This window comes from Dendropsophus ebraccatus, chromosome 4 (assembly GCF_027789765.1).
Source record: "Dendropsophus ebraccatus isolate aDenEbr1 chromosome 4, aDenEbr1.pat, whole genome shotgun sequence".
In the NCBI taxonomy this organism is placed as follows: Eukaryota; Metazoa; Chordata; class Amphibia; order Anura; family Hylidae; genus Dendropsophus; species Dendropsophus ebraccatus.
In genome coordinates this window covers 26853391-26876646 of record NC_091457.1, presented here as the reverse complement: position 1 = coordinate 26876646, position 23256 = coordinate 26853391, and the positions used below count along the sequence as shown (strand labels likewise).

The window sequence follows — 23256 nt, the reverse complement described above, 5'->3', positions numbered from 1 at the left end:
CCCCAAGAAGCCGTGTGATAAGTGAGACGCCGATTCTTCTTTATTAAATTTGCTGCTTACAAATGTATCCGCCATTTGTTATCATGTACATGCAATATGTTATCATGTCATGCAGGAAAAACTCTCAAAAGGCTGCCGTCCACATAACAGCCCCGGGTGGCTTCATATAGACAAATATAGGATACTGTATACTTCTTAATGGAATCCTGTCTTCCGCAAGAGGCAGAGGAGATCAGTATAAAGTTGCGTATCTGTTTAACAAACAGCGCTCATTGATGACAATGTGAGTCAGTGGAGTTTTATAACTGTGCAGCTACTCAGTGTGTGTACTCACCTACTATATCTCTGCTCTCCTGGTCTCTTTAGCTAGTCTTCAACAGCACCCTATAGACTGGGATCATCACATGACATGGAATGGGTTTATAATATATGGATGCAATTGAGCTGGGAAAAGGCAAACTGACTGCTAGGATATAGTTGGTGAGTTTGCATTAAATGCCTGAAAAAAAATTGCCGGCATAATTTCATTATTACAGAACAACAAGAAGAAGAAAAAAATATGGAATCATCAAGAAAAAAAATCTCACCAGGATTTCATTGTAGCCTGGAAAGCCATGGTTTACCTGTTATGGACCAATAATTTTATACTTCAGCAGTAAATTTTCAATCAAGTTGACATCGGGACTGACTGCTGCCCAAGTCTTTCCGTTGATATGCCTTCAAATACTTTGCTTGGTGGTAAAAACTTCTAAGTACAGAAAAACTTTTTTTTAGATTTGTACTTGTATTTGTTTTGTAAAGGCAAATTACAATTTGGTGATTCCATAATTTTTTCCTTTATGTGATCTTATGGGAAATTTCTGCCAATATTTTAATATTACTCATTATTTTCTTATATCTGCCTAAGGTATGATTCATGAAGCCAGAATTATTAGTTAAAAAATCTTCTTTTGTTTCAGAAACAGTGTGGCTTACAGTGTTAAAGGTGGGACAAAGGGGTAAGGAGAGTCCGTCATAAAGATGTGTGGAGACTTACAGACCATTGCTGCTCCAATGAGCATTCTGGGAAGAAAGGATATGCAAAGTAGCTCTCACACCTCTTGAGCAAAAAGATGTCCCTTCAAGTCAAGTCTTGCTCAGTCAACATTGACATTGGGATTTTATGCCAAGCCAAACAATTTCCATACGCTGGTAAAGGGAAACTTAGACGCATCTAACCTTCTCATATGTTCCCATAGCGCACAGGACACTTAGGATGAATGTAATTTTCTTACCTCGATCCTCTGCGCTATTTTCAGGATTTTTTTTTAGTTTTTTAGATATGTAAATTTGGTTGTTTTCTGCACTGGGGCGGGACTATGGCCCTCAGTGCACCTATTGGTCCAGGCTGGCCCACCCTCCTAATGAATATCCATCCGGTGCTCTGCAGTGATGAGTGCCGGAGTGACTTGATAAAAACCTTTATAGGTTAAAACATTGCTTTCTGTACCTGGACCTTTGGGTGTCTTCTGAACGTCGCTGTTAAGACTCTTTTGGTCTTGAGCGCCAGAGTGACATCACTGCAGAGTGCGGCCTCAATATTCCTTAGAAGAGGTCGGCCAGCCGTCACAGTCTGGTGAAGAGTGGTAGCCCAGGCCCCAGGGCAACAAAACGGTGTGGAGGTTTAAAGGTCTAAGGTAAGAAACGTACCTTCATCCTCGTTGTGCTTTAGGGACATATTAGCAGGTTAGATGCTTTTAACCTTCTAATAGATTTCCTTTAACGACTCTGGCATAGAAGCAGGCTGTTTAGATAACTGAGGGTCCCAGAGATGCCATGAATTCTGAGATGGTGAAATCCTTTTAATTTGGGGGTCTGACATCTGGCAAATTATTTTTTCCCATACGGGGTCTGAATTAATCTTGACTGGGGGTCCAAACCTATTGTGAGTTCTGACACCTGGAGTCGGGTTTCATTATGAAGGTCTAATGCCTGATGTCTGAATTAATTTTGCTGTGTGGGGTCTGGATTAATTCGCTGTATGAGGTCTGAATTAATTTTGCTGTATAGTGTCTAGTTTCATTTTGCTGTATTGAGGTCTGACATCGTTATTTTAATTAATTTTGCTGTGCTTTGTTTTTTAGATCATTTTATGTTTTCTTGATCTTTCTTTATCTTTTCTTTAAAAAAAATAAAATAAAAATAGAGACCACCAAATTTCTGTATGAAGGCTTAAAATCATGCAATGAATGCTTCATGGGGAAAAAAAAGTATGCAAAGCAGCTATCTTACAAAAGGAAAATAACCCCTTTAAATTTATGTACAGTACAGGGCTTTAAGGATGTCCCCAGACACAGCTTTTTTCTGGGCTCAAAAAAAAAAAAAACAACTGCCAAAGATTATCTGGGTGTTTTTTTTCTGGCATTTTTGACTATTTTTCTCTTTTTTTTTTTTTTTTCCTCTTTTTTTGGCCTTTGCCATTTTTGAGACGAAAAGAAGAAACTCCATTGAACTCTACGGGAGAGAATTTTGCAGAAAATAACGCCAGGCCATATTGCAATACTGGTTCCAGACTGCAATGCTTTCCCTCAACTGTTCATCACAGTCCTCCACCCTGCTTATTCCCTGCCCAAATCTGTTGCAGAACATCTAGGCTGTGTTCACACATTGCAGTTTCATTGTGTTACTGAATTATTTGCAATACTTTAGCATTTCCTTGTGGTCCCACCCACAGAGAACACAGTTACTACCTGTAACACCACACAGCACACTGTATTCTCTACCTGTAACACCACACAGCACGCTGTATTCTCTACCTGTAACACCACACAGCACGCTGTATTCTCTACCTGTAACACCACACAGCACGCTGTATTCTCCACCTGTAACACCACACAGCACTGTATTCTCTACCTGTAACATCACACAGCACTGTATTCTCTACCTGTAACACCACACAGCACGTTGTATTCTCTACCTGTAACACCACACAGCACGTTGTATTCTCTACCTGTAACACCACACAGCACGCTGTATTCTCTACCTGTAACACCACACAGCACGCTGTATTCTGTACCTGTAACACCACACAGCACGCTGTATTCTGTACCTGTAACACCACACAGCGCTGTATTCTCTACCTGTAACACCACACAGCACGTTGTATTCTCTACCTGTAACACCACACAGTGCTGTATTCTCTACCTGTAACACCACACAGCAAGCTGTATTCTCTACCTGTAACACCACACAGCACGCTGTATTCTCTACCTGTAACACCACACAGCACGCTGTATTCTCTACCTGTAACACCACACAGCACACTGTATTCTCTATCTGTAACACCACACAGCACGCTGTATTCTCTACCTGTAACACCACACAGCACGCTGTATTCTCCACCTGTAACACCACACAGCACGCTGTATTCTCTACCTGTAGCACACACACAGCACGCTGTATTCTCCACCTGTAACACCACACAGCACGCTGTATTCTCTACCTGTAACACCACACAGCACGCTGTATTCTCTACCTGTAACACCACACAGCACACTGTATTCTCTATCTGTAACACCACACAGCACGCTGTATTCTCTACCTGTAACACCACACAGCACGCTGTATTCTCCACCTGTAACACCACACAGCACGCTGTATTCTCTACCTGTAACACCACACAGCACACTGTATTCTCTACCTGTAACACCACACAGCACTGTATTCTCTACCTGTAACACCACACAGCACGCTGTATTCTCTACCTGTAACACCACACAGCACTGTATTCTCTACCTGTAACACCACACAGCACTATATTCTCTACCTGTAACACCACACAGCACGCTGTATTCTCTACCAGTATCGCTGATATTGGAGTGAAGTAAAAAACTTTTTGAATTACATTTTTTTTTCTTTTCATTTCCACGCACATATTATGCTCAAGCATCTTTTATCTTTGAAGTTGAGCCCCATAATAAAGAGTTTATCTGTTTATTGTTTATGCCTCGTTTTTTCTCCATGTGGGATTGGCAGTGCTGGCTCAGATCTTCTCTGCCGTTTAGCATAATTTACTTGTTTACTGCATCATTTTTGTGAATACGTTGCAGTACTGCAATGAAACTCCAACATGTGTGAAAATAGCACTAATTTCACTGGGGGCAGGGCGTGATGTCACAGGAGGCGTGGCTAGATCCCCCAATCCAGCCTCGCCTCCTGTGACATCACGCCCTGCCCCCTGTCTGCATCACCAGCCTGCACTCAGCAGACACACACAATATGAGACATAGGCATGGAATCTTTGTCTCCTAAGGTGGGAGAGCAGTAGGAGCAGGAGACAATGTGAACTGGCACAGAGGCCATTTCCTTCACTTCCTGTATTTCAAACAGCTACCAGTGTGGCAGAACCGTACAGATACGGTTATACATTATATAGACACATTTGTGTAACTTTTAATGTACTTTTAATAGGAAACACGTTTTCCTTATGTGAAGTTACCCTTTAAGGACAGCACTAGTCGGATAAAACTGCTGCCAGCCAGTATGGCTTAGTAAAATTGTAACATCCCCATTTATTAGGATAGGTTAGCCAGACCGTTGTTATTGACCGAAACTTTTTTTTTTTTAATAAACGCGGAATCTATGTCAGACGGGGTAAGACAGGGTTTTTAATTATTCTATACTTTTACCAAGCCAGCAACTTTTTTTTTCTATGTAAAATAATACACAGCCGCCGGTATACAATTCGGCTCAATATTAGGTTTTTTATAGAGAGGCGCAAAACTCTGTTCTTACTTTCCCAATCTTCCAGAAGAAGAGCCACACAGATCACCGCTAAACCCCTAAGCCGACAGATCCTTGTGAAGCTAAACAAAACTGCTATGTCTCAAAAGCCATTCAAATAATGACTTAGTTCCACTGTCTGCCTGCCTGGCCTCGTGGAGCATTGCCATGTCCTTTCAAAGTATTGTTTAACCCTTGAAAGGGTAACCTGCGCCATTTGGGTCAATTCCCAGCGCAGGATTTTTTGACGCGTTGATCACATTATTCCTGTCATGTACAATATCGCCGCTTGCCAGCACTGCTGCGAGGAGCCCTGTAACATATATCTTACATTGGTTTTCATAGCGTACAGTAAGTCACATAATCCTTCCTCTGGGAAGAGCATAATCACTAGTCTACAATACAGTATGCTCATTCCCTATTTAAGGCGAGACATACAGGGCACCACTTTATCTCTAGTGCCAGTATCACTTGTGTCGTCTCACTGTTTCTCTCTCTTGACTCCCCATCATCACATCCCTCTCCCGCCATATGCTATACTCCCTTCTCCACTCTATTTTCGGCTCTTTCGCTTTCCCCCTTCAATATTCTGACGCATGAGTTAAATTAGCATTGAAAACTGTCATCACACCTACCGGAGAATCACAATGTATAAACAACCTCATATATTTATATGTACACATTGTACACCATCCAACTAATAACGCCGCACGGCGACAATGGAGGAAAGGATACATGTGAAGTACAAAAATGTAAAAATAAATTCGAACGACTATATATATATATATATATATATATATATATATATATATACACACACACACACAGTGGTACCTTGGTTTAAGAGTAACTTGGATTAAGAGCGTTTTGTAAGAAGAGCTTACAGTTTTTTTTTAAATTGTGACTTGGTTAAAGAGCATTGCTTTGGTTTAAGAGCTTCCTGTACTGGGTGGGAGGGGGAGTGGGGGAGGGGCATGGTCTGCATAGCGGGGTCTACAGCCCTGTATTCTGACGCAGGAAGTCTTCCTCACCTTCCAAATCATAGCAGATCCACTTCAGGCTGGGGCTTGCATCAGGGGACAGGACTGTGGAGGTAATCTTTTCATAGCTGTAATCCCTCTGTCCCAGGACAGAGTGCTGCATGTATGAGCCCACATATGTCCTTCTCATTCCTTCCTGCTCCCTCCAGTCTCTGTCAGTCCTTGTGTTTCCCAACCTCTCCATTCCTGCTATAATGTGCCTGCACTTACACTCAGCTATACACACTGCAGCTATAATGTGCCTGCACTTACACTCAGTGATTCTCAATTCCTGATTGGTCCATGCTGAACACACACCCATTACCTATTGCTGTCATGTGACCACACAGTCCTCTGACAGTAGCCCTGCTTCTCTATTCTAGCCTGTTGTACTACATTACTGCATTGTGGGGATCTGCATCTCCATTCTGTATCCACAAACTGCGGCTGTTTTTTCAGGTTTATGCCCTTACTATACATTATATACCACATGCTGATTGCTATACTGTAATTTATAATATCACATATTCAGATGTTTAACAATTTTTGTTTCATCTGTTCTACATGTTATTCAGAATAATAAATCATTATTTTTGGGATGTGGAACCAATTGTCAGCATTTCTATGATTTCTTATGGGAAAATTTGTTTTGGTTTAAGAGTGGATTTGGATTACAAGCACAGTCCCAGAACGAATTATGCTCGTAATCCAAGGCACCACTATATACACACGTAAATGAAGCTCTAACGCCCCCTAACATTTAAAGGGGTAGTCCAGCGGGGGGGGGGATTTTTTCCCTGACACCGAGGAGGAGGTGGCTGAGGGAAACGACGTCCACTCACCTCCCTGGCGGGTCCAGCATCGCGGCGCTCCGGTCCCCAGTTCCCGGACGCTTCCTGGTGTCTGACACGGGCCCGAGACGTGACGTCTCAGGTCCGCTCAGCCAATCAGTGATGGAGACGGGATCCGTTTCAAGTCCACTCAAATCCCGCCTCTGTCACTGACTGGCTAAGCGAACCTGAGACGTATCATCTCGGGCCTGCGTCAGACACCAGGAAGCGGCCGGGAACCGGGGACCGAAGCGCCGTGATGCGGGACCCGCCGCTGGAACCGGGGAGGTGAGTGGAAGTCGTTTCCCTCAGCCACCTCCTACCCGGTCACAGAAAAAATGCCCTTCCCGCCGGAGTACCCCTTTAAATTCACACTCGTGCAACATTTTTTAAATCCGAACCAGTCTCATCTAAAAAAAAATTCCAAAAACTGCCTAAATACACCACTTGTTTTTCGTCGGTGAGTTCCGTGAAAAAAAAAAAAGACTGTTGGGTGCAACTTTTTAAAATTCTGATCATTTGCATCGCGTGATCTGTCGAGTGTAAACAGGTGTTGAGGCTTTTGTGAAATCCACCGTGTATTCAGAGAATTGACGGCTGTCATATCTGAAATGACGCTCAGATGGCACCAGCTCGTAAATACAGGAAATAGCGATATATCAGGGAATTGCAGGTTATGCACTTTACAGGTTCACAAGCGAGCAGATCATACTCGGAGCTGTAAAGTGGCCGTAAGTTTTATAACCCTTTGTGCCTAGCTGTATAAATATCTTCCAGCATCATGGCAACAGTGTGTCTAAACCCTGAAAGGAAAAAAACTAACGTTTCCATGGGCTAATTTTCACAGTTTTGTTGTGTATAGGAGTGAGAAGAAATACACTCGCTTGAAGCATAACACTCTATAAAGCTTAAAGGGGTTATCCAGTGAAAATCTTTTTCTTTCAAATCAACTGGTTTCAGAAAGTTATATAGATATGTAATTTACTTCTGTTTAAAAATCGCAAGTCTTCCAGTACTTATCAGCTGCTGTATGTTCTGCAGGAAGTGGTGTTTTCTTTTCAGACTGACGCAATGCTCTCTGCTGAAATCTCTGTCCGAGACAGGAACTGTCCAAAGCGACAGAAAATCCTCATAGAAAACCTTTCCTGCTCTGGACACTTCCTGTGTCGTACAGAGGTGGCAGCAGAGAGCACTGTGTCAGAATGGAAATAATACATCACTTCCTGCAGGACATACAGCAGCTGATAAGTAAGGAAAGACTTGAGATTTTTTTAAAAGAAGTAAATTACATATCTATATAACTTTCTGAAACCTGTTGATTTGAAAGAAAAAGATTTTTGTCCGAGTACCACTTTAAAGCTACGTTCACACATAGTAAAATATTTTTGAGTGAAATTACTGCAGTTTTTTTTCTTAAGAAAGGTGCTCCGTTGAAGTCTGTGGAGAATTAACCATCTGTGCATACACAGTACAGAAAAACAACCTAAAAATAATGAGCCTAAAAATAAGGAACATGCTCATTCTTAAAATATTTTTAAAAATTTCTGTATTTCTAACAGACCAGTTCCAAAAAGTTCCAAAACGTAAATCTCTTAACTAAAAAGCAACAAACTCCAAAATAAGGCAAAAATACTTCCGTAATTCAAAAGTAATTGGAAAAACTGCCGTATTTTACTATTATAAATATAGAAATTACAGGTGATTTGTTACATTATATCACAGTAAAAAAAAAAAAAAAAACAACAACAAAAAACTGTGTGTGAACATAGCCTAAGGTTGAAACCACACAATTAGGTTGCATTGCGGTTGTGTTGTTGTTGGCTGCATACAATAGCAGCTTGTGAACCTGTTATTTAAGGGTCAGAGCACCCTTTCAGGTTGCCTATCAGTTAGTAACTACATAACATGTTTCCGATGGTAATGGAAGAATTTCATTGCAGAAACTGCTACACAACCTGATCGTGTGTGTTTTCACACTGATACTTGCCAGCTGTTGCTATTTAGCAATTAGGGTGTATTTAGATTCATTTATATGGAGGTTTCTCATTAGGTTAATTTGCTGTTTCGGTGTCTGCTTGAATAGTGTCTCAACTGCGCACAATTCAGCAGAAACAATGATGGTGCAGTCAAGTCATGTAGATGCACACAAAAAACGTGCGGCCAACCATAGAATCCACGGCATGGATGCTGAAACGCACCATTAGTGCGGCAATGAAATTTTTCCATTACTTCTTACATACCGCAATCTAACTGCAATGCAACCTGATGATGCCTTGTTGTCCGGAGATGTAGGCTGCTGCCTGCAGTTCTTCCCAGAGGAATATTCAGACCAAGCACAGGGGAAATAGATTGTGGCTAAGTGCAGTGCAACGGACCTCAGCTCATAGAAGAGACACTGTACATGCCCGATACCGCCCTGCAATCTCAGATCTCGGTTTATTGTATGTAATGACATGTCTATTTTATGATATGTATTTTTTGTGGGTCCAGTGTGGGTCCATCCCGGGCATGAGGCCACCTTATCGTGGTGGGATGGTTTACACTATTTGCATATGGTATACCAAGAGCCTCATTATTTTTATAGAGACTTTTTTAGCAGGCTGGGGGCTGCGTTTAGTGATTTTCATATCTATTTTGGGTCTGTATCTTGCCATTGCGATGAGCTGTTGCATTATTTTTGTGTTTTTGTGTGTTTGCAATTTCAGCCATAGCAACGTGGTTCAATGTGGATAAATGTAAAGTTATGCACCTGGGTACTAATAACCCGCATGCATCATATGTCCTGGGGGGAGTTACTCTGGGAGAGTCACTGATGGAGAAGGATCTGGGTGTACTTGTAGATAATAGACTACAGAACAGTACACAATGTCAGTCAGCTGCTTCTAAGGCCAGTAGGATATTGTCATGCATTAAAACAGGCATGGACTCTCGGGACAGGGATATAATATTACCGCTTTATAAAGCTTTGGTGCGGCCCCATCTGGAGTATGCCGTCCAGTTTTGGAACCCGATTCATAAAAAGGATGTTCTAGAGCTGGAGAGGGTACAAAGACGGGCAACTAAACTAATAAGGGGAATGGAGCATCTTAGTTATGAGGAGAGATTAAAAGAATTACATTTGTTTAGTCTGGAGAAGAGACGTTTAAGGGGAGATATGATTAACTTATTTAAATATATAAATGGCCCCTACAAGAGATATGGGGAAAAGATGTTCCAGGTAAAACCCCCTCAAAGGACAAGAGGGCACTGCCTCCGCCTGGAGAAAAAAAGGTTCAATCTCCGGAGGCGACAAGCCTTCTTTACCATGAGAACTGTGAATCTGTGGAACAGTCTACCACAGGATCTGGTCACAGCAAAAACAGTAGAGGGCTTCAAAACAGGGCTAGACAAGTTCTTAGACCAAAATAATATAGATGCATATGTATAGAACATATCACCCCTCCCCCTTCCCTGTATCCATCCCCTCCTTGGTTGAACTTGATGGACATGTGTCTTTTTTCAACCGTATTAACTATGTAACTATGTAACTATGTAACTATGTAACGTGCTCCTGCCTAGTGTGAATGGTGTTGTAGGAGAGCTGACCAAATTTGACTTTTTGTCTGTATTCCAAATGCGGGGAGTGGCTGCCTCTACTTGGTTGTGGACTCCCCCTATCCCACCCAGGTGGTTATTATTTTTGCTAGTATTAGTTGGATCCTGCATGCCCAGAGCATAAGCCTATTATGTGCCATGGAGAGGCCAAAGTACAGTGTAGGTCCACCCCGGCATGGGGCCACCTTATCGCGGTGGGATGGTTTACACTATTTGCAAGTGGTATACCAGGAGCCTCATTATTTTATGTACAGTGGGTGTTTTAGCAGTTGGGGGGCTGTTTTTAGCGATCATCATATTGGGTTTTTATTAGGGATGGTCCAAAACTGCCGAGGTTCGGGATCAGATTCCCGCTGTCTGCCTGCTCCATACAGCGGGAGGACCGCTTGGAAAACTGGGATACAGCCTATGGCTATGGCTGTATCCCAGTTTTCCAGGCAGTCCTCCAGCTGTATCCACGGAGAGGGCAGACAGCGGGAATCATTGCCGAGCGTTCGGGTTCGTACGAACCCGAACCGAACTAGGTTCGGACTATCCCTAGTTTTTATCTTGCCATTAGCAGTGAGTTTCATTTTTTGTGTGTGTTTTTATGTATTTTTACCTCTTATCCTATATTCAGTGCTCTAAACCCAAGGACTCTCTAAAAATAATAATGACTGTCTTTTTTTTTTATAATTTTAAAAATTTTTACAAGGGACCCTTCCATTTCTCACAGACTGCTAATGCATTTTGGCTTTATTTCTCTCACTAAATTGTAAAAAGCCTTGCACCATCTTGGTCTTAGTAAAACGGAAAATGCATTTGGTAACACGCAATTCCCTCCAGTAAAACTAAGACCCCACCTTTCCTCCTCCACACTTTTAAGCTAGTTCTCAACGTGTCCTCCTTCCATCTGCTGAGCCCAGATTTGTCCTTCAGCCTGCCATGTTTAATCATTCTTCATCACTCCATAGAACCTGGCAACTAAGGACAGATGATTTTTGCGTTCTAAGAGATTCATGGCCTGGCAGTCCCTTCCTGTGACATTGTGAGGCCTACAGCCGAGCTCCGATCACTCCGAGGCATTCTCATTTCACAATGATGCCACTTACAGATGACACAGGCAGTCGTAGTAGGGTAAAACTTTCATGAACTGACTTGACGTGATGAAACTATCTGACATCTTCAGAATATTTAACCGTGTTCTTCTCTGCTGATCCACAGGAAATGTAAAGCACTGTAGACCTCATACCTGGCTTATTAAATCCACCATCTCTACCATTTAGTCCCTTCTTGAGCTATTTTATTCATTTTAAGGCTTTTTTTTGGCCTATTTGAGGCCAAATAGCCATTCTTTCATTATAACTGTCCAAGCAATAGAGATAGACCGCAAACAAAGCTCAACGGGACACAGGGGGCTGTGGTTCCACACAAACAAGGTAGGTGGTGCACAGGCCCAAAATGGTTAGCACTAGTCTTTCACACGAGTAAAAACAGGGCTGCACTCACCAAAATGTTCTTAGGTTGATGCTTTATAAAGGCCAACAGTAGAGTAAAAAAACGCATAACAAAAAACAAGCAAGGTCCGTTTCGCGTATGAACACATCTTCCGGCTTACCCGGGAGATGCGTTGATACGCATTCGCTATTTGTTATGCATTTTTCTTACTCTGCTATTGGCCTTAATAAAGCATCAACCTAAGGAGGTGAGTGCAGCCCTCTTTTTTACTCATGTACAAGACTTTCATAAAAACTGCTTTTATTGTACAAATGATGGCCGTCATTATGAAATATCAGCCGTTTTGGGCCTCAAAGGGCCAAAAAAATATGTTGGGTGAACATCTCCTTTTAACCAGGGCCACATATAATGATTATGATTTGCGTTCTTGGATAATGGCATGTGATAAAGGAGGATTATTAGCTAGCACCTATTTAGCCATTTTTAGTATGATAAAGGCTGGTTTCACACATGTCATTTTGATGTAGAATTTTTTTAAGCTAAAAGTGGGAACAAATTAAAAAAAAATTCTTCCCTATACACAGATATAGCACCCGCCAACTCGCAGAAAGCATATTGTCTGTCTTCTTTTCTGCCGTTTAGTTTTTAGGACCAGTTGTTGCATTTATTGAAATATTTATTCAGACTTTTATTCTGAATATTATTAACAATTTTTTTTCCAAACGTCTTTTTTCAGCCATTTGACAGCTGTTTTTTTTTTGGGGGGGGGGGGGATGGCCGCTATTCTGTGCCCAAGTATTATTCAATGCATATTATATATATTACAATATATATAATTTACATATGGGAAATGCTTGAGTGTTTGAACAAAGGGTTTTTGTTTAGCTCCAAATTTTTTTTTTCCTTAGAAAAGTTCCTGTCAAAAGTTGTTGATTGCACTTGATATTACTCGAGAGACCCAATGCGATCTTGAGATATAGCCAGAAGGAGTGCGCGGAGTGTGCCCGACTCCCCAGCTAGCAGGGATATCAAACTTGTTTGCTCTATCGATTCTAATGGACTGAACAAGTTGATTTGATTGACAGTGGTGCTGCTGTGTGCTCTCTCCAGCCTCATGTTGGGATTACAGTGGGTCTCATGAGTGAGACCCGACGTGATCACTAATGGTGTGTTTATACAGACAGATTTATATGACATATTTTTAAAACCAAAGCCAGGAATGGATTTAAAGAGGATAGATCTTAGTCTTTCCTTTATGACCTGTTCTCTGTTTATCGTCCATTCCTGGCTTTGGCTTCAAATATCTGTCAGATAAATCTGTGTAAAAGCACCTTAACCGTCTGATGACAGATGAAAAGTTAATATAAATGAGAGTAATCTGTTAAAGGGGTACTCAAGCGGGGGGGGGGGGGGGTCTATTTTGGGGTCTGGCTGGGGAGGAGGGCAACGACGTTCACTCACCTCCACGATTCCAGCGGCGGTCCCGTATCATGGCGCTCTGATCCCTGGTTCCGGGCCGCTTTCTGGAGTATGACGCGGCCTCGAGAAGTGACGTCTCAAGTCCGCTCAGCCAGTCAGTGACAGAGGCGGGATCCGTTTCAAGTCCGCTCAGCCAGTCAGTGACAGTGGCGGGAACGTCACGTCTCGAGCCCGCGTCAGACACCAGGAAGTGGCCGGGCACAGGAGCGGCACAAAATGGGACCTGCCGATGGATCTGGGGAGGTAAGTGGACGTCGTTTCCCTCAGCCACCTCCTCCCCGGCCAGATCCTAAAATAGCCCCCCCCCCCGCCAGAGTACCCCTTTAACTCCCACAAAATTCAAACATGGCCAGTTTACAGCTTGAAAAATGGCCCAAAATATACTTTGTGTGAACTTAGCCTCATACTGCGAGGATAGCACCACGGCTTTCACTTTTGGGATATTCCTCAATCTCATAACAATGAGGAAAATAATAATTGCGTCTCTGTAATTAGCATTGGTTTGTGATGTCTGCTAAACAAAAGCGGAATGACTTTGCTTCTGAGGCTTCTCCATGGAGCTGTGTGACAGAAGCATCAGAAGAATAGAATAATGCAGTCACAACAAGTAATTCACCGGAGAAATGTCTGTCATCGGATGTAAAAAATCATCCCCAATTTCCATTTTTGGTAGAGCGATAGTAAATGAGGTAACAAGGGCATTCCTGAAATTCGTCTTTGTTCACAACAGATTTTCTTGTGATTCTGATGCAGATTTCGGATGCTTGGCAATGAGTGACATCTGAGACATGATGGAGTATACTGCGGGGAGGCAGAGTTTTTTTTTTGTGAATGGGATTTGTAGGAACCATAATTCTTCCAGAAATAGTCAACAGGAGAACATGTCACTTTTGCGTTGCAATCCACTTGAAGACCGCATTGAATCTAATAGCTTTTAATTAAAATCCAAGTCATAGATCACATGGGGAAAGTTTCTACTGAGCATTACTGTGTGGAGTCAATATCTTAAAGGGGTAGTCCTCTTTTTAAATAGAGAGAGGGTGCTTAAAAAAAAAATAAGCAGGAAAGGCTTTCTATGGGGATTTGCTACTACTCTGGACAGTTCCTTTCACAGACAGAGGTGGCAGCAGAGAGCACTGTGTCAGACTGGAAACAATACACCCCTTCCTGCAGGACATACAGCAGCTGATAAGTACTGAAAGACTTCGTTAAATATTCTTAAATAGAAATAGATTATAAATCTGTGCAACTTTCTGACACACGATGATTTAAAAGAAAAACATTTCACCAGAGTACCCCTTTAGACTCACACAGGACCATGTGCAGCCGATAATGATTTCTCGTTCATCGCCTGATCGCTGTCCCTTTTTACATTGGTTGATATAGTCTTCGATGTAAAATTATCCCGGCTTAAAGATTCCAATATTGGCACAATGAGTACAAAATAAGTTGCTGTTATTAAGAGAGTCCATAAAGGGTGACTGTATTCTGCTCTCCGAGCCCTGGGAAAACATCCACTCCGCTAAAGTTTAATTCCCCCCTTCTAATCTCTATTACGAGCCTCGCTCATTCTCATAAAGGTGGTAAAATCAAATTGATCCTACCGTAATATCATTCCATACGTACATTAAAGTTTATGCCGGAGCCAAACAGACCTAAATAGGACTGAAAAGTCACTTTAGTAGCTGATATTGTGAGAATCCACAATCCCTGCTATTAATACAGTACCAATGGAAATGATATATATAAAAAGTGGGGGGAAAAACATGACTTTAAAGATTTCAGCTACTCCTATAGAATGCCATTGTCTTTGGATGCTCCATAGCCGAAGAGGTATGATGCTGCCATGTAACACCATGTTCCAGAAGGCCAGTGACAATAGCAAGTGGCTCCTTCTGCCGAAGATAAATTACTTCTAAAAAAAACACAGACAAAGAATGATTCAAGGGTGATTCAGCTCCGGGCTTTCATTGTGCACACCGGAATGTTGTGTGTGTGAATAGTTGGGAGCGATCAGGCTTCTGTACTTTACCTTGAGCTGTTTTCTATGCTCAGTATACCTCTACTACTCTCATAGTCTGCCACATAGTATGGGACAGGTACTAGGTTAAATCGTGAAAATCGTTTTCTTTCAAATAAACTGGTTTCAGAAAGTTATACAGATTTGTAATTTACTTCTATTTAAAAATCTCAAGTCTTCCCATACTTACCATCTGCTGTATGCCCTGCAGGAAGTGGTATTTTCTTTTGAGTGCTTTCTGCTGCCACCTCTGTCCGAGACAGAAACTGTCCAGAGCAGGCCGTTAAGGGTAAACAGAAATGGTTTCCAATGTGAGCCCTCCCGGTCACCGGTTGCTATGTGCAGCTGGAGATCGCATGTCGGTCTCCGCTCCCGGCTAATTAACTATTTAAATGCAGCTGTCAAAGCTGACATCTGCATTTAAATAGCCTGCGTTCCCCTGTCCCTGGTGTCTAGTAGGGGGATCGATGCGATCACAGAGGGGAGATCACTTTTACTGAGCCAGCCAGGGCTCAGAGTTGCAATGACGCTGATCGCGGCTCGGCAATCAGTGTATGTGGTCTACTGCAGACCAGTATAATAGAGCACTGATCTGATGGATCAGTGCTCTATTATATACACAGCATTGATCTCAATGGAAGATCAGTGCTGTGTATATAGAAGTCCCCAGGGGAGAAAAAATTAAGGTTTTTTTTTTATTAATAAAAAATCCCCTCCCCCAATACATGTTTTACATATATGCAAACAAGGTACCGAAAAAAAGAAAACATCATGGCACAATAAATTACATTTCACAAAGCCCCATAGACCAAACAATAAAAGCACTATAAGGATGGGAATAGAGCAATTTTAAACACATTTCATTTTTTTTTTAAAAAGGTTTTAAACTTTTAAAAGCCATCTAATAAAATAAAAGTTATACAAATTAGATGTTAATGTTAAAATCATACCGTTTTGAGGAATATAGAAAACATGTCAGTTTTACCATAGGGCGAACGGCGTAAACAGGAAACCCCCTCAAAATATAAAATAAGAGTTGCACCTTTTTTTTCCAATTTCACTGCACATATAATTTTTTTTCTGGTTTTGCAGCATATTTTATGGAAAAATTAAGTCTGTAATTGCAAAGTATAATTGGTGTCACAAAAAATAAGGGCTCATGTGGGTCTCTAGGGGAAAATATGCAAGCGCAGTGGCCTTTTAAACACGAGTAGTAATAAACAAAAGCACAAAAATTAAAACTGGCTCTGCATTTAAAGGGTTAAATACACTGTAAATAAATAAATATAAATTAACAGTACATTTAATTGAAACAGCATTTTTTCATTTCAGTTTTACTATTGTAAATGAAAAATGAACGAAAATGTGCTGTTTTAATAAATATTAAAGGACAACTCAGGTGAAAAGCCTTTCCCCAGTAATTGAAACACATTACAAAGTTATATAACTTTGTAATATGCTTCAATCACCTACCTGCCCCCCTTCCCTATCTTTCCCCCCTCCACTCCCCACCAGGAAGTTAAGTAAATCTTACCTAATGACTGTTGACCCCAGGCTGCTCTCTGTGGCAGCCATTTTGTGACAATGACATCAAGAGGGAAACTGGTCCAAGCCCTGTTAGGCCAGCCTCCCTTTGTCAGATGTCTCAGGTTGCTCAGCTTTGATTGGCTGAACAAGATGTAATCCATCTAACAGTTTTACAGAGTCAGTTAGACATCACATGAGACAAAGTGCATCATGGGAAAGCCCAAACCAGGAAGTGAAGAAAAAATGAAGAAACCAACTGGAGCTTCAGTTCAGTTTTTTTTTATCAGCGCTGGAGTTGTTCTTTAATAATTACATGGATCGGTATTACTGCCGGGGACCACTAATATAAATATAGTAAAAAGATATAACAGCCTTAAAAATATACTCTTAGGGGGAGATTGATCAAACTGGTGTAAAGTAGAATTATCCCAGTTGCCCCTAGCAACCAATCAGATTCCACATTTCATTTTCCAAGGAATCTGTGAAGAATGAAAAGTGGAATCTGATTGGTTGCTAGGGGCAACTGAGCCAGTTCTACTTTACTTTTCTACTTTATGAAAGGGTTAATACTGCGTTTTAAAATGATTGTTTAAATAAATCCCTGTTATAGTATAGCTCTAATGTTAATAGATTGAACCTGTTCACAGCCGAGAAAGTAAAAGATTGACACCAACACACTGCCGCAACCCAAGGCGCGGGCCTGTGACATAAATGGAGAGTCATGACTTACCATAGGGGTTAGTAAAGCAGAACACATTTTATTCACATCCAAGCAATTTCAAAACCGCCGCATTAATCAATAGAAATGTATTACCCCGTGTTACACAAACCATGTAGAAAATTACCTTGTGCGCCAATTATTTTCTGGGCTAAGTGCCTTGTTACAAGCGGTCCTCTAGTAGCACACATCTCAGGAACTGGGCAGTGCTTTTCTGGTTATTATTATTCATAGTGATTCATTTCTCCTTAAATATATGATGTGGCTGCTATATTTATCTGGACGACTGATGTATATTCTAATATACGGAAGATGGAGATGGTTCATAGGACGTAGAGTGGTGTATCTCTGTGAATTAAAGGAAAATCTATAGAATCTAATTAGATGCCTGCACCTCGCAGAAGCCACAGCTTCACCTTGCCGGACATGATTTACTGGCAGACGGCTAATTAATTACCGGCCCGGATCGCTATGAACGCCGACACAGATGATTAGTTGCTATGGATTTGCTTATTCCCCATACCAAAAATAAGAGCAAAATTGCTGTTCCACTATGTTTTCAGATGAATCTGTTTGTAACCTTCATCTACAATCCTCTCCACACAGGACGTGTTTATTTAGCTAATGGGTGAGTTCTTACCCTCCAAAAATAAGACAATAACAAACACCTTAAATACTGTATAAACCCTTGTGAGAATTGTCATCATTGTGTGGCTTCGCCGGTGGTTATCCTCCAGCTCAATGCTGGATACAGCATTAGTTATAGAGTTCTAGAACTCCCAAAAAATCATTAGTTTGGGGGTCTAATGCTGCGTTTACACGAAGCGATAATTCGCTTAATCGATCGTTTAACGATTTTGAAGCAACGATTTGGTTTTTATAACGATCAGCGTTTAGACGAATAAATCGTTAGAAAAATCGTAAGAAAAATCGTTATTGCGATCGCTTAAGCCCATCTTTCACATAGGGTGAATCTTTGAAAGACTGTTTACACGAAGCGATCTGCAAATTTTTAGCAAACGACAAACAACGATTTGTGAACATGTTGAAAAACCAAAATGAACGATTTTTCGCTCGCGCTTGATCGTTTGCTGTGTTTACATGGAATGATTATCACTCAAATGCGATCGTTATAGCGAAAATTCGAACGATAATCGTTCCGTGTAAATGCAGCATTAGTTTGAGCAATTGCCCAATAATAAAATCCCTAGAATGCTTTCCTTTTCTTCAGCTGATCATCACAATCCTCCCACCCTGCTTACTACCCTCCCCCAGCACTCCTGCCAGTTCTCCACCCAAAGCTGTTGTAGAACATCTAATTTCACTGAAGACTATTGCCCAGTGAGATTGAAGCACCTGCCTCATTCACTCCCTGTCTGCTGCTATTTTAGCATCATTCAGCACAAGGAAGCATGTTGTAATCTCCCTAAATAAAGATATATATGTATCTGGGTATATGACAGGGAGATGATGATGTGAGCTGAGGGGGCTGGTCAGAGATGGCAACATTATTCGAGGGAGGGGGCAATAGAGCTCTGAGACAAGACCCAGCCGATCCTCCTGTGACATCAAACGTTGGTGTTTTGTCTATGGAGACGGGAAGGAAATAGAGAGCTCAAGACAATACACAATTTGCAGTCTTTCTATTTCTTAATACAATTTTCCGGTACCAAAATATCCTTTAAGTTAAATATGCCATACAATGTTTTAGAATGGGCAATACTAGCACCACATCCACCATTCATTGAGCCATCATAAATCTTCCCCTTTATCTTCTACAATGTCATGAGGGTATAACTAAACGTTGTCATCTTCTCCCCACCCAAGCCGGAAAACCTCTAGCTGTCTGTGACCATAAACGGCTAAAATCTCCTATAGATAGTCAATAAAGAATTTGTAGAAGATCTTCTTATCGTGTTGGTGAAACAGATCTCCCAGTAGCCCATGAATAAATTAGAAGCAAAGAGAATCCCCAGTGGCTTTCAGCTAGAATAACGCCATCCCACACTAAATAAATGTCTTCTAAATTTAAAGTGGAACAGCCTCAGTACACAGCTGCATGTTAAACAGGTGAGGAACAAACAGCGATAAACCTTTCCCACGTCTCCCGTCTCCTCTAGTTTGTACTGTCTCTTATATTCACATCTGCTGTGTAGCTATGAATATTCAGCGGTGTTAATCTGTGTCCGTATGTTGGGAAGAATCAGCTTTATCCGATGTGATCTAGCACCTTGGTTTCTACATAACATCACAAGATCGCTGTTACGGCACTTTACCTGATGATAAAAACTGATAATGTGGGTAAGACGTCAATTAATTTTTACTCACAGGCATAAGGGCATAATATAGAGATACACGAAGGGTAGGGGAACTAAAAAAAGACTGATCCATCAAGGCATGAAGTGCACAAAACCAGTGAAGGTGTCCTGTGATATCTGACACCAAGTTGTTAGCAGCAGATTCTTCCCATTCATTAAGTTGCCTGTTGGGGCCACAGATGCTCCATCATACTGAAATATAGGCAATTCAGAGGTCAGGTCACCGTCTTGACCTCTTTGTCAGGCTCCTTTAACTATTATGCATTATCCTGGTAACATTGGACATGGCCATTGGGAAATGCCATTGCCCTGAAAGAGTGTTTTTGGTCCTTCAACGTTAAAGCGACTCTGTATCCACCAACTCACCCCAACAAACCACTAGTACCATCTGTTAGATGATAGTAAATCCTTGTGTTTTTTAAAATGGGCCTGGTGCCTTGGTTAGAGCAAAAAATAAACTTTTAGGGTAAATTCACACGGGCGTGTGAATAATAATAATAATAATAATAATACGTGTATTGCGGATTAGCTGCGTATTTCGTTCGTGAGACTCCCGGTGGATCTGCCCGTGTGAATTTACCCTTAAACTTGCAGCACTGTGTCATACTGACTAGAGTGTCTGTGCCCCAGGTTTGCGACGCCTCTCCTTTCTTCCTCCCAACCCTCATCATCATTGGGAACACCCCAGTGTCACTTCGGCCCATGTGCACTGTTTAGTCAGGTGATGAGCAGAAATCCTGCCTGGGGGCGTTCCTGATGATGAGGAAGGTGGGGAGAAAGAAAGGAGAGGTGTCGCAGACCTAAGGTACAGACACTCTAGGCCACACAAGTATAATACAAGTTTACTTTTTGCTCTAACCAAGGCACCTGGCGCATTTTTAAGAAACAACTGGTAAGGATTCACTCTCATCAAACGGATGGTACTAGCGGGGTGGGCTGGTAGATAAAGAGTGGCTTTAAGGTCGGATGTACTAAGCCAAGGTCATAGTCAAGTATCCCCATTCTTGTGATCAGACACCCTCATGATTAGTTCCTGTGGTTAGAGGATAACATCATGACAATAGCCCTTTTAGCTTGTCCATTTTCCTGCTCCTCATGCATCACCTTCAAGATCTGACTGTTTATTTGTTTCCTAATATATCCCATCACTTGGCAGGTGTCGTTGTCACAGGCTGATCAACGCTATTTTTAGTGGTTTTAATATTCTGACTTTTCACACAAAAAAATAAACCTGAGTAATAACACAACGGTTAGTAAATGATCACATTTAGATAGATTCTTAATACCCTCCTCCCAAAGGCCTAGGAATGTTCTGGGAAGGAGTTTCTTCAACCATGTTGGAGGACAAAAGGAGGACACGATAGGGTCACCTGCATATTTACTTCAATCACCTAAAATAGGCAACTCAAACACCCAGTTAACACGCATTGGTATCTCTTACAGAACAGTCAACCAACATTTTTTTTTTTAAATGACCATTGATGCCAAAATCTTGGTACAATGTTCTATGAGGCCAACATATCATAAGCATTATCCTTGATGTAAACTAGGACAACAGAGTCATGGGTGAGCTGTATAATTTTTTGACATGATTAGTTATACATTACATTTTGCATATTGTCGATGTTACTGTGTGGTTTGTACCTTACATTCCTGACTCCTATCAATAGTAACGCACACACATATATATATATAACCTGTTTGACACTGTATCTTTAATGACGCATGCGTAGGAGTCTTCTCACCTTATTCCCTCCCACTGGGCACTCTTTGACCTCAAACAGTTGGTAATCCATCTGGCATTATATTATAGACAGCACCCTACTTGCCCTATATGAGTTCATGATGTCTCCAGACTTATATTAACATAATCTTATGACATTACTCCTACATTTAATCCCGCACGATGCCATAGCTCAGCCGTGTTACAGCTGCCTATCAGGTTTGCCATATTCCTCCTATGTACACTGTCGTTAACCTTTGGCCTCTGCATCTGTACTGATTGCCACATACATATGGTGGCTGACCCTGTTTATTTTATCTCTCGATGTCCTACCGCAATCTCATCGGTACCTCTATCCGCCCCTTCCCTGATGATCTACGTCTTATAATCTTCAGAGATTTCATTGAGGCCAACTCATAAACATGTAGCACATCATAAATCCCAGGATCTTTATGTATCTGCCTTCATGAATTTCCCCATTTACAAAATGGGACTTGTCCCTATGAATTTTGACGTATTCCGTTTTATTCCACGAAGTGCAGCGTACTTAGGCAGGGGGGACTATGTTCATTTTCATTACGGAATTGTATTTTAGGCATTTACCAATTAGATTGATGGAAAAACTTTCTATGCAATACTATATACTGACTATATACTTCCTCGCCATTCAGAGACTAATATGGAAGCATCTTTTGTGCATTGTTGATTTATTTGAACTATATGGAAGCGCTATTTTTACTGTACTATTCAAAATAAATTGAAAACTCTCTCTTCCATTATGTGCCTTTCTATGTACTGTCATGCTATCGTGCTATCACCATGCCTTCTGTGCTTGACTATTGTATCAGTTTCAGAAATAACATGACGGTCGTTCTCACATTATTTGTTCGGACAGTTTTTATCACCTTTCTCGCATAGCGCCTATACGCATATTATCACTACGTGTCATTTTCTTTCTTATGTAAGACATAGGTGTTCCATTTAGTATCTCTTCGTTTGTTCGAGTCTTTTGGAACCTGATGACAGGTTACTATGAACCAAAATGTTGCATGAATGTATGTACCAGGAGTTGTCAGTAGTATTGTATAGATTCTATGTAATTCAATAAATAAAATCTGTGAGATGTGAACTATTGGAGTTGTGTTCTACATCTGTTCTGTGACCTGTGTCATTCCTTCATGGACATGACATTATCTAACTGATTTTGACCAGTGGTGCAGTTACTATGAAGGCAGACCAGGCTACTGCTACGGGGCCCATCCACCAAAGGGGCCTTCAGGCCTGGCCTGGCATCTGGCTCTTTAACCGTGCTAAATCACAGTTAAATGGTGCAGCACTCTGATTGACAGAGCAAGAAGCCTTTGGCTTCCTGCCCTGCCAGTCTCTCTTGTGGCTGGAGACAGCATTGCACCCCCAGCCACAAGAGGCCGCTCAGTGTCCCCAGAAAGGAACAAAGCAACAGGATTGCATCAAGGCAGAGGTTACACCACAAAAGCAGCCTTGGTCTAAGCAGTAAACTGCTGCTGATGTCAATAAAAGGGCAGCAACCAAGAACTGGAAGTGGGAGATAAGTTTAAAGCCTTAATTTACCTTTCAGACACAGAGGATGTACACTGTTCATGCAGTCTATTGTCCCTCCTGAACATAGCACTAGCTAAGCCCCACCCCAACTTCCTGTGCTTAGTCTTGGTGTCTCTGCTGCTCTTAGTTGGATTTACCCAAACAGCAGGCAGTCAGCTAAGACTTTAGAGCCTTTTTCTGGGGTAAGGAGTCATTTTTGGTAAAGGAAGTGATATACATATATGCTAGGAATGACATTGGCTATCACAG

At 41.5% G+C, this 23256-nt stretch overlaps 1 protein-coding gene across 14 annotated transcripts in view; it reads right to left on the bottom strand.

The window, feature by feature from the left end:
- Positions 1-23256, bottom strand: part of NRXN2 (neurexin 2) — a 609925-nt gene that overhangs the window by 207178 nt on the left and 379491 nt on the right. The gene's annotated exons all lie outside the window — the stretch shown is intronic.